This window comes from Macaca fascicularis, chromosome 16, assembly GCF_037993035.2.
Source record: "Macaca fascicularis isolate 582-1 chromosome 16, T2T-MFA8v1.1".
NCBI classification, from domain to species: domain Eukaryota; kingdom Metazoa; phylum Chordata; class Mammalia; order Primates; family Cercopithecidae; genus Macaca; species Macaca fascicularis.
This window is the reverse complement of record NC_088390.1, coordinates 85416944-85429181: the sequence shown is the minus strand read 5'-3', so window position 1 is coordinate 85429181 and position 12238 is coordinate 85416944. Positions and strand designations below refer to the sequence as shown.

The window sequence follows — 12238 nt, the reverse complement described above, 5'->3', positions numbered from 1 at the left end:
CGAACCCTGGACGAGGATGCCCCCCACAGAATGGGGGTGCCCAGCAAGGCTGAGTGCTCCTAGTCACTTGGTAGCAGAGGGATGGGCTCCAAGGCCTCAGGGATCCCCTGTAGCCAACCCCGACGGGTCAGGTCTCCAAACAGTGGCAGACCTGAGACACCCCATGCATCATAGGGGACTCAGACAGGTTTGGGGGAATCTGTGAGCCCCCTATAACAAAATGCCAAAGTGTGTGTGTGTGTGTGTGTGTGTGTGTGTGTGTGTGTGTGTGTGTGTTTGTGTGCACGCACGCGCGCACACACATCTTTGGAAGGTGATGGTCCACTGTTTTGTTCAGGGTCTTGAGAGCTCTGTGATCTAAAGGTTAGGAAGGAGCCCCTGCCCGGAAGATTTCCATTTTCCAGAGAATAGCACAGAGTACAGTGGTGGGCCAGGGCTGGCTGGAAGCACTCCTCAATCTCTATCAGGCCTCTCATTCCTTGATACGAAAACTTGACATTTTCTCAATCATACACAAATATTTTTTCTAAACAAGGCCCACAGGCCGCCCTCCCATCCTGATCCCTAATCCAGACTGCTCCAGAGCTGGCCCTGGTTGGGGCCCAGTCTCCATCCTAGACTCTGCGTCAGCCCCGCTTGTTCTGGAAACTTACCATATCACTAGCAGGGGAAGGATTTGGCCAGAGAAGCAGAAGTCTGCTCTGATGATAACAGTGTTCCCCTTTTTTTTGCTTCTTTTCTCCCTGCTCTGCCCTGTTCTCTCCGAGCGGCCCCTCACCTCCATGCTGTAGCTGGATTTTTTGGTTTTGTTATCACTCCTGTGAGGGTCTGTCTCTGGCCAAACAGGAGATGTGAAAACGGGGATGCTGACTGGGACATTCAGAGCAAAACTAAGAGGTCTCACCTTTCCCTGCCTGGAGTGTCCTCCCATCCGCTGCACCAACAACTGGACAGATGAAAAGAATCAAAAGGAAGAGGAAGAAGATGGTGCAAGCTTGATGCCCGCTGCCTTGCTCCAGGCTGGGCAAGGCCAGCACTCGCGTAGAGCTGAGGACGAATGGAGATGAGAACAGAAGGAGAGGCCTCTGGGCAGGTGAGGCACCCAACAGCCACTCCACAGAGGCCCTGACTGGGTATGCCAACCCCTCCTGTGAGTACAGGGAGAAAGGCTGCCCGGCCTCCAGCATCCGGGGGAACTCAGAGGACACGCACAACGAGGATATGAAGTCAACACTACTTAACCAACTAGAGATGCGGCCTCCGCTAGGCTTAGAAGATCAGGAGTTGCTTGTGTTCTTGGCATACGTATCTGAGGCTTGGCAAAACCTACATCCCGGGTTGCTTATTGATACAGGAAAAGCCAGAGATAAGCTTGTCTCCATTCCTGTAAGTGACATGAGGAAGTTTCCCAGTCACCAGGAGCAAGGCCTAGCACATGGATTGACCTTTCCTTAGTTACTCTGTCCTCAAATAGCCCTTGGTGCAGGGATACCAGAGAAAACAACAGTATTTTTGCAGCCCTTATGAGACCTTCGTCCATATTTCAGAGAATCTGGGCCTTTCTAGAACTCTTATGAGCTAAGGACTCCCTCAATGCAATGAGAAGGCTCCTTGTTGCCGGGCACAGTGGCTCATGCCTGTAATTCCAGCACTTTGGGAGGCTGAGGTGGGCGGATCACATGGTCAGGAGATCGAGACCATCCTGGCCAATATGGTGAAACCCCATCTCTACTAAAAATACAAAAATTAGCTGGGCATGTGGTGGTGAGCACCTGTAATCCCAGCTACTTGGGAGGCTGAGGCAGGAGAATCACTTGAACCAGGAGTTGGAGGTTGCAAGTGAGCCGAGATCGCACCACTGCACTCCAGCCTGGGCAACAGAGCGAGACTCCATCTCCAAAAAAAAAAAAAGTAAAAATAAAAAATAAAAAAAAGAAGGCTCCTTATTGCCCTGCCTGGGAGCCTCAGACTAAGGGAAGTCCTGGACAGAGACCAGAATTCACAAAGCTGGACACACAACTCAAAAGAGAAAGAGATGCGGATGATGGGCTGGGTGTGGTGGCTCACACCTGTAATCCCAGCACTTTGGGAGGCTGAGGTGGGAGGATCACTTGAGCCCAGGAGTTTGAAACCAGCCTGGGTAACATAGTGAGACCCTGTCTCTACAAAATATAAAACAATTAGCTGGGCTTGGCAGCACACACCTGCAGTCCCAGCTACTCAGGAGGCTGAGGTAGGAGGATCCCTTGAGCCCAGGCAGTCAAGGCTGCAGTAAGCCCTGATCGTGGCATTGCACTCCAGCCTGGGCAACAGAGCAAGACCCCCATCTCAAAAAAAATAAAAGCTATGGATGATGGGAGATTTATTCTTTCTCTTTACCCCATCCAAGATGGTTTTGGTGTTGAAGAACTGGAAAACAGTTATCTTTAACATAATTCCAAGACAGAACTCAGAGGCCCAATATAGTGCAAAGTTGTACAAAGACAGCTGAGTTGTAGAAAGAAGGCTGGTCCTCTCTTTCAGCTGCACCTGGCTCATCCTACTAGGAGGCCTTGTCCTGGCTCTGACTTACCTTGAGGCAGTCTGGGGATGCTACCAAACTTCAGCGGGCCTTAGTTTCCTTATCTATGAAGTAGAGATAGGTCCAGGGTCTCTTATCTGGAGCCAAGGAGGTCAGATGTGTTCAGAGTCAGGTGCAAATATCCCACAGAGCATCTTACCCAGTGGGTTTTGGGCGGCACCCCTTCATCAAACACTTGAATATTCTGCAGTGGGATGAAGGCAAACCATCCACAGTCTCAGGACAGTTCAAGTCACATTGTTCTGTCAAATTTGTGTGTGTCAAATTTAGAGGAAAACTAAGTTTTCAGAGCTTTTGCATTTCAGGGATTTGGGAGAAGTGATTGTGAACCTATAGTTTCTCACATGATTAATAAAAAGGTTGGTGGAGCAGACACAGTGTTTATTGCAACTACCATTATTACAAGTATAATCTTCCTTCCCTCTTGGGAAGAGGAGGGAAGGAGGAGATTAGAAAAGAGATTACTCATTTTCCTTGAGGCAGAAACTGGGGATAGGGAGGAGTATCAAACGTAACAAAGAGAGTCTGGGGTTTCCCAAGATATTGTGTGAGACCCAAGGCTCGGAGGCCTGGGAAATTCCAAAGAATAGGAGTTGAGGTCTGAGCACATGTTAGGTGCCGCCATCTTGGCTCACAACTCAAGGCAGCAGGCGATGGGCAAAGACTCACAAGGCCAGCTCCCAGAGAATACAAGCTAGTCCTCAATAAAATGGACCAAAAAAAAAAAAAATCCCAAATAGAGAGCATGCCAGGTTCCTAATGCTCTTTGTCATCAACTTCACCTCTGCTTTGTAATTGTGAGTAGGAAAGATGGAAACTTTGGCAAGCAAGAGATGTCCTTGTAGAGTGGCTGATTTTCTTCCATCCCAGCCTTAGGTGCCCCCAAGCAACAAGAGGCAGAGTGTTTTCTCTTTGGCAAAATCCTTCCCTGTTGGGCAACAATAACAGATTTCAAAAACAAAAACCAGCCCTGGGGGACTTCATCAGACCTGAGATTGCGGGTCAGAAGTCAAAGCCACCTTCCAGAAAGACTGAGTCCCCTCCCCAAGGTCTCTCTCTTAGCCCCCCAAACCCATCCTAAAACTCCCTAGGAGCTCACATCTACACAAGGGTGTCTGGATCAAAATCCCTAAAGGCTTCCTGAATATTCCCAAATTCCCATATTCTCAGTCACGGGTAGGTCCTAAAACGGGAAGAAGTATTTCCTGGAATGCCTGGCAGGGGAGGCAGCATGTCCTGTGCCCTCCCCGATTTGGTAATTCTTTCTCTCTCCCTAGGCCTGTCACCACCACTCGCTGGGTCTGTTTAGTTATTGCTGGAAAAAGTACTGTGACCTCGGTTAAAGTCTGCAAGACACTCAGTTCCAGATAAGCACAGCATGTCATTAGCAGCACTGTGATTTTTCCCACCGCGGCCCTAACATCCCGCCTTTCCCAGCTATTTTGGGTCGGGCTGCCCAGTCATCCCACAAGGGCAGAGGTTGGTATTGCAAACTTTGAATTCTGTTCCCAGGGGTAGCGACCAGCCGGCTCCGATGGTGACATCCCACTGCCAAGGGGTGGGAGTGGGGAGAGTCTCCACAGAGCTTCGGAGAAGCTGCGAAGATGGAAAAGTGGAAACTTGGCAGACAGATCCAGCCTCCCTGGCCATTGGCCCATGCTCGTGGCTCCTGGATGGTGCTGCCCACGTTCTGAGCAGCTCGGGACAGGTGGAGATCAGGACTGGCAGCTGCAAGGACAGACCAGGTGAATAGGTTTCTTTATGGTCCTCACACCTGCAGAAAACCAGGAGGGCAAGGGCGTTCCCTCTCCGAGGAAGCCATGCCTTTCCACAGAAGTCTCCCCTGAGGCCATGTACACGTGTGCCTTGCACTCTATCAAGCCAGTTAATTTCCCTATGCCTCAGTTTCCCCAACTCTGAACATTTACTCTCCTGTTTTGTCAATGAATGCTTTCAGTTACATGGAGACAGGCATATACTGAACGATTAGGCAATATTTTACTTGATAAATAAGATGGGAGGGCCCCCTGGTGGACTCCCCCGTTCCAAGCACTTAACTATGAAATGAGTGAGTAAATGCATAAGCCAACACATGAATGAATGGTTTAATAAAGAATGTCTTGTCCTTTATGCAGAGCCACAGAAACTAAAGAGAATTTCCAAAAGGAGGCTATGGTGAAGTCTCTGATGATGCAAAGAAGACAAGGAGAATGGAAATCCAATGAAAGCCTGATTATATTTGTTGACCTTAAGGAGAGTGATTTTATGGCACAGCCTCTCTGGAAGGGAGGGTGCGTTCGCTCACAGTATGCAAATACCCTTTGACCCAGTAATCTTTCTTCTAGGAGTTTCTCCTACAGATAAATTTAGAATGGTGCTCAAATAACTAAGTTCAAGGATATCCTCTGAAGCATTGTTGTAGTATAAAAAGATCATAGATATCCTCAAAGGATATCATTAGGGGCCTGGTAAAATAAATTCCACACATGGAAACACCATGAAGCTCTTTAGAGAATAAACAGCTCTCTATATGTGATCTGGAACAATCTCCAAGCTATATTGTGAAGTGAAAAATTACAAACCCTTAGTGAAAAGCATTAAAGAAAATCCAAAGAAATGGAAAAGCAAAACATGGTCTTAGAAGACTCAATATTATTTTAAAAACAAACAAACAAACAAACAAAAAACCCCTCAGTTCTTGCCCAATGAAGCTACAGATTCAAAGCAATTCCATTCAAAATCCTAGAAGGTTGAAGGTGGATAGTGTAGGAGGGGACTTGTCCTACATCATAGGAAGGCTTATTATAAAGACATAATAACGAAGATACTGGTATTGGAACAGATGTGATCAAGTATATTAGTTCAACATGATAGAAGGCCCCCCCCGACAAAGATCTATGTGTGTATGAAAACTTGATGTATGACAAAATTGGCATTGCACATATATCAATGGCGATGGGATGGATCAATTCCTAAAAATACACAAAGATGGTGAGGAATCCACAGAAAAAGAAATGTAAATGGCCAAAAAGTATAAGAAAAGATAAACAACCTCACAGTAATCAGGCAAGGAGAAGACATTGATTACCATCAGATTGGCAAAATTAAGCCATCTGATGATGTCTGTGGAGCTGTTACTGGAAAGGGTCCCGAACCAGACCCCAAGAGAGGGTTCTCAGATCTTGAGCAAGAAAGAATTTGGGATGAGGCTGGGCGCGGTGGCTCATGCCTGTAATCCCAGCACTTTGGGAGGCCGAGGCGGGTGGATCATAAGGTCAAGAGATCGAGACCATCCTGGCCAACATGGTGAAACCCTGTCTCTATTAAAAATATTTTTAAAAATTAGCTGGGCACGGTGGCCTGCGCCTGGAGTCCCAGCTACTCAGGAGGCTGAGGCGGGAGAATCGCTTGAATCCGGGAGGCAGAGGTTGCAGTGAGCCGAGATCATGCCATTGCACTCCAGCCTGGGTGGCAGAGCAAGACGTTGTCTTAAAAAAGAAAAGAAAAGAAAAGAAAATTTGGGACAAGTCCACAGAGTAAAATGAAAGCAAGTTTATCAAGAGAGTAAAGAGGCTGGACACAGTGGCTCACGCCCATAACGCCAACACTTTGGAAGGCCGAGACAGGCGGATCACCTGAGATCAGGAGTTCGAGACCACCCTGGCCAACATGGTGAACCCCCATCTCTACTAAAAATATAATTACCCCTATTTACCCCTATTCCTGCCAAACCTCTTGGGAATGCAGCCCAGCAGGTCTCAGCCCTATTTTACCCAGCCCCTACTCAAGTAGCACGCCTGTAATCCCAGCTACTCAGGAGGCCGTGGCATGAGAATCACTTGAACCTGGAAAGTGGAGGTTGCAGAGAGCCAAGATTGCGTCACTGCACTCCAGCCTGGGCAATAGAGTGACACTCTGAAAAAAAAAAAAGAAAAAGAAAAAGAAAAGAAAAGAAAAGAAAAGAAAAGAAAAGAAAAGAAAAGAAAAGAAAAAGAAAAAGAAAAAAATGGCTACTCCATAGGCAGAGCACCCCAAGGGATACTTCTTGGCTATTTTTATGGTTATGTCTTGATCATATGCTAAACAAGGGGTGGATTATTCATGAGCTTTCTGGGAAAGGGGCAAGAATTTCTTGTAATTGAGGGTTTCTCCCCAGCATAGACCATACAGGATAACTTCCAGACGTTCCCATGGCCTTTGCAAACTGCCATGGCGCTGGTGGGAGTGTTTTTTAGCATGCTAATGTATTATAATTAGTACATAATGTGCAGTTGGGAAAACTAGAGGTCACTGTTGTCGCCATCTTGGTTTTGGCAGGTTTTGGCCGACTTTTATACTGCATCCTGTTATATGAGCAGGGATATTGTGGCCTGTATCTTGTGACCTCCTATCTCATCTCAGATCCCAGGAGCTTAAAATACCTTAACCTCCCAGGAATGCAGCCCAGCAGGTCTCAGCCTCATTTTACCCAGCCCCTATTCAAGTTAACGTTGCTCTGCTTCCAATGCCTCTGATGTATTTCCCCACTCCTTTTTACCAGAGGACCCTTAATCCTAAGGGTTGTAGAGATAGGAAGATTCCTCTTCTGTAGCTTCTTCAGGCTAAATAGCGGTAATGATATTCTCGTCTAACTATTAAGGTCTTTTGTATTCAGGGTAGACAGGAACTCAGTCAGAAAGCATCAGTATAGTGAGGGCCATTCATAACTCTGAGTTCCAACAAAAGGTGGTATCTGGAAGACTGGCAAATGTTCAATTTAAGAAAACGGTGAGTAAGCTTATTCTGCATTCCTACACAAGGAGTACGACAGGAATATATTCCACAATAGTAAAGCAAAATAAGTAAAATTATCTGATATGGTTTGCATCTGTGTCCCCACCAAATCTCATGTCCAGTTGTAATCCCCAAAGTTGGAGGTAGGGCCTGATGGGAGGTGATTGGATCATGGGGGCAGTTTCTCATGAATGGTTTGGCATCATCCTCCTTGGTTGTGATAGTGGGTGAGTTCTCGTGACATCTGGTTGTTTAAAAGTGTGTGGTACCTCTTCCCTCTCTCTCTTTCTCCTCCTCCTGTCATGTAAGATGCCTTTCCCCCTTTACCTTAGACTAAGACTAAAAACTCCCCGAGGCCTCCTCAGAAGCAGATGCTGCCATGCTTCCTGTACAGCTTGCAGAACTGTGAGCCATGAAACCTTGTTGCTTTATAAATTACCCAGTCTTGGGTATTTCTCTATAGCAGTGTGAGAATGGACTAATACTTTATCCCAAATACATAAGGCATTCCATTAACTGGGCAACTATTGGAACTAAGCTGATATAGGGTTGCTAACAGATTCCAATATGTGCCCTGATCCAGATTTTTCTTATGTTACCCATCTCTATTATTTGTTCTGAGCTGTGACCAGAGATCACTGGTTGGATCACTGAAATAAGCAGGGTCAGTCTAGATTGCAGGAAAAAAAAAACAAACAAACAAACAAAAAATAATGAATGAGACTAGAATCTAATAACAAGTGTACCATAGTTTTTGAAACATAATTTTTCTCTCTCCAGTCCCCATTTTTATTAAAAACAAATAATGGTAGGACTTATTTGTTTGAAAAATAAGCCTTAGTCTTATTATACTTGGCATGATCATTTGCATGAAGTGCAGCAAGAATAATTATTCTCCATATAGGCTCTTTTTACAAAAAAAAATTGGCTTTGATGGAATCTTGTTCCATAAGGAATCTTATATTTGACTTTTTAAAGCCTTGCCCAGTCATGGGTTTATGTCTTCAATTACCTGTATGAGTTGGGTAAATTTCTCTCCTCTCAAGGTCCCAATATAACTTAGGGCTTCTGGACCTGTCACAAAGTGAGATTCTTTACTTACCACATGGCAGGAACCCTGTACAGGGACTGCATAGACAAGGTATAAAGCCAGATTTTCCAAGAGCCTTTTATTAGCTCTATAAGTCAACTTTGATTCCTTAAGGCAGTTTTTTTTTATATTTGAAAGCAAGCCATTCCATTCAAAGCCTTAGTAAAAACCAATTTCTCCAATTGTGTCCTGTTACAAAAGAAAACAGATCTTTATTGCACTTATGCAAATAACTATTAACATATAGCCATAAGTTAAGAATACTCACAAATAGTTTTTGATTTTTGGAGAAATCAGGTAGAGAAAGAAATATGCTCCAAATTTTGTTTACAGGAGTATATTTTACTCAACTGTTAAAAGTTATAAATAGTTCAAAAGAAAAGTTTGCTTGACTTGGAAAACAAAACAGAAAGGATCAGCAACATTTTATGCAAAAGTCATAAAAAGATTATTTCGGTCTTTCATTAGTGTATGCAATTAATTTCTGTTTTGCTGAATATTTAAGAACACATTAGTTTTCCAAAAGAGTCTTGGAAGCTTTTTTTTCCTCTCTATTTTAATGGCATGCTTTCCAAAGTTATCAGACACTCACATTTAAGAGTAATTGTCAGCATCCTATAGCTGGTTATAAACCTTCTTTTGAAGAGGATTAAAACAAGACAATAATTGTCTCTGAATGACAAAAAATGTCTTAGAAAAGCCACAGTCAAAGACACAATTGACAAGGAAATTTCATTACTTCTGTAGCATACAATTTTACATAACAATTATAATTATTACTGATAACATACACTAAGTCACCGATAACATACACTAAGTCATTATAGGAATTTCCCATAATTTTAGAATGCATACCAATAACATATTTACACAAATATTGTCTAAAGAAAGTCAAACACCATTTCATACTTGACAATGCTTCCTGTATGATTTTAATATACCAAATAAGCCGAATAAGTCTTTTTTGGACTTTAGCATTTTTACCATCTAAAAGGATTAATCAGGTCAGAAAAAGACATATTTAGAATCTGATTTTGGAAAGTTGGTCAAATATCAAAGGTTTAAAACACTTGATATCATAAAATAAAATTCCAGGTCACTATAAGTCATTTATGTAGCCAAAATGTTAACTCAACAATTTTAAAAAGGCAAAAAGCTTTACTCAGTGATAGAGGGAAGATTTAGCTCTTCAAACAATCTGTCTCTTTCCTTTCCCTTCTTTTTCCTGTAGTTTATTTAAAAGGCAAACAAAAATCTTTCATTATCTTTTAATATTACTTGAAAATCTTGTTCAAGAGAGAAAGCCAAATTTCACCTTTTCGTGAGTGTACTATTGATGTCAAATTCAATTCCTAGTAAAACTTTATAGACAAATTTTTCTTACTTCAATCAGTTTGACCATAATTTAAGGTTTTCATAAACCTTTTATAACCCTTTACATTTTTTTTTTTTGTTAAAGAGTACACCCAATGCTCCAAGAGAACCCTGTTGTGCTTTTATTCCAATGTTCAATTTATGGAAAAACTGAATAATACTCCTTTAACTTTAGCCAATATGTTCACACAGAGAATGGCTTTTACAAGATTAATCTTTCACAAACCTTCCACAACTTGCTTAGACCTTCCGTTTTCTCCTGAAAACAACTCTTTAAACCTCCAAACCAGGCAAAAAACAGACTGCTTTCCCATGCCTTCTTTTTTTTTTTTTTTTTTTTGAGACGGAGTCTCGCTCTGTCACCCAGCCTGGAGTGCAGTGGCCGGATCTCAGCTCACTGCAAGCTCCGCCTCCCGGGTTCACGCCATTCTCCTGCCTCAGCCTCCGGAGTAGCTGGGACTACAGGCGCCCGCCACCTCGCCCGGCTAGTTTTTTGTATTTTTAGTAGAGACGGGGTTTCACCATGTTAGCCAGGATGGTCTCGATCTCCTGACCTTGTGATCCGCCCGTCTCGGCCTCCCAAAGTGCTGGGATTACAGGCTTGAGCCACCGCGCCCGGCCTTCCCATGCCTTCTTATAATCTTTTACCAAATACACATTATACTTTCCTTACACACAGTGCATGTAAAAGTGTTTCTCCAGTAATGTCAGTTACATATGGTGTAATGTTAACTCCTAGCAACTTTTATTTTTGGTGAAGAACCTGGTAAGTGATTTTGTCTACCAGGTGTAGAGCTTAGGGCACCAGAAAAAAGTGCAGATAAGGTCTGACTCCTTCCAGCATAGCTAGGGGCATGGCTAACTCCATATGTTCCCAGGCCTTACGTAGACACTAATGGCTCCAAAGAAAGTAAATTGAACAATTACCAAAAGTCAAAGAAGTAGTTTAGTAAACATAGTATCTGACTTACCTAATTTAGACCAAATGTCTAAATTTCCAAGACATTTTTATTTTACCAATAATCTTTAAAACTGCCTTGCTTTTCCAAAGATGACTAAAGTCATGTGAACAAAAAGGCATTAACATTTTAATTTTTCTGGTGAAATATTTTATTTAAGTGCTTATTTTTCTTTAAGCCAATTAAATAGAGCTCTTTTATATATTTTGGTTGTAAAACATTACTCACAGGGATGGTGGAAACCAAGAGAAAGTACCCCTACATGGTCACAAGATCAAGCTCCCAAGGGTATAAAATAAGACGAGGGGGAATCCTCATCCAGTTTTTGTTTTAGTGACCTGCAGCAAAGTTGTCAACTGATCAGTTTGCTGGGCCAGGTTGAATAGTGGGCTTACAGGGGTCCTAGGGCCACATTCCATCCTATGATACCCGTTTTATGACAGAATGACACAGAAAGACAAATTTACAGCACAAAGTACACAAGATTCGTCACAGCCTAAGACTAGCCTCACAAATCCTTTTTCCCATTCATCAAAACCTTGCAGAGGAGACACTGATTTTTACCATTCACTCAACTGATTTGCATAGAGAGGGAGAGACCAGAAGCCTGACTGGTAAATTCTTACCCTTTTGTCAGCAAGATGGAAGAGTAGATAAGTCACCCAGAGTGACAGAGAAGATAGACAAGGGAAAGGCGAGAAAGAGAGAGAGGAAAGGGAAGGGAGAAGAGCATTGCCTGTGGTGCATTGCAGAGGTGAAGCCCTCACGAAAGCCAGATAAAGACTCATCCATCAGAGCGACACTGAATCAAAAGTTCAGGCAGCTGCTTGTCAAAAAGGGATCTTTTCCAGCAGTCCCATCAGCTCCCAAGCTTCCCCCTTTGGGGGAGGAAAAAAAAAGCTCCCCAGGTCCCATGATCCCGCACATACCTAATCCTGTCACCCACAGCCATCAGCAAAGAGGACATGGCAAATTAATCCAAAGAGAACGGCGGTTAACATCCTGCAGTGCCGAATCCATTTTTAACCAAGAAGGCTCTTACCGAGGGTGGCCTCTAACCTTCCTAAGTTGGGCCTCGAACCCAAGTTTGAACAAGTGTTCTTGTTCTTTACTAAGAGGGGCCTCCAACTCCCTGTGTCTTAGGAGGGACTCTAACTCTCCTAATTTGGGCCTCTAACCCAATTCCATCCATTATCCTGGATAAAATGCCCCACCACTTACCCAAAGTTGGTCAACTGGTGCTGCAGTCTATTTCTCTTGGGTCAGTGGTCTCTCCAGTATTGTCCCTTCATGGTTTCTCAGCAAGATGTTACCAGAAAGGGGTTCTGATCCAGGCCCCAAGAGAGGGTTCTTGGATTTTCCACAAGAAACAATCTGGGGCAAGGCTGCAGAGTAAAGGAAAGCAAGTTTATGAAGAAAGTAAAGGAATAAAAGAATGGCTACTCCATGGGCACAGCAGCC

The 12238-nt window shown here is 43.7% G+C and overlaps 1 protein-coding gene across 2 annotated transcripts in view; it reads right to left on the bottom strand.

Annotated features, from left to right (window-relative positions):
- The window catches only part of C1QTNF1 (C1q and TNF related 1), a 37096-nt gene extending 24858 nt beyond the window's left edge, over window positions 1-12238 (bottom strand). The window contains exon 1 of one of the 2 annotated variants that reach the window (XM_074020755.1): window positions 11999-12238. The gene's annotated coding sequence lies outside the window, so the exon portion shown is untranslated. Of the gene's footprint in view, window positions 1-904; window positions 1141-11998 lie in introns of those variants that run through there. The other variant, XM_005585150.4, reaches the window with a different exon arrangement.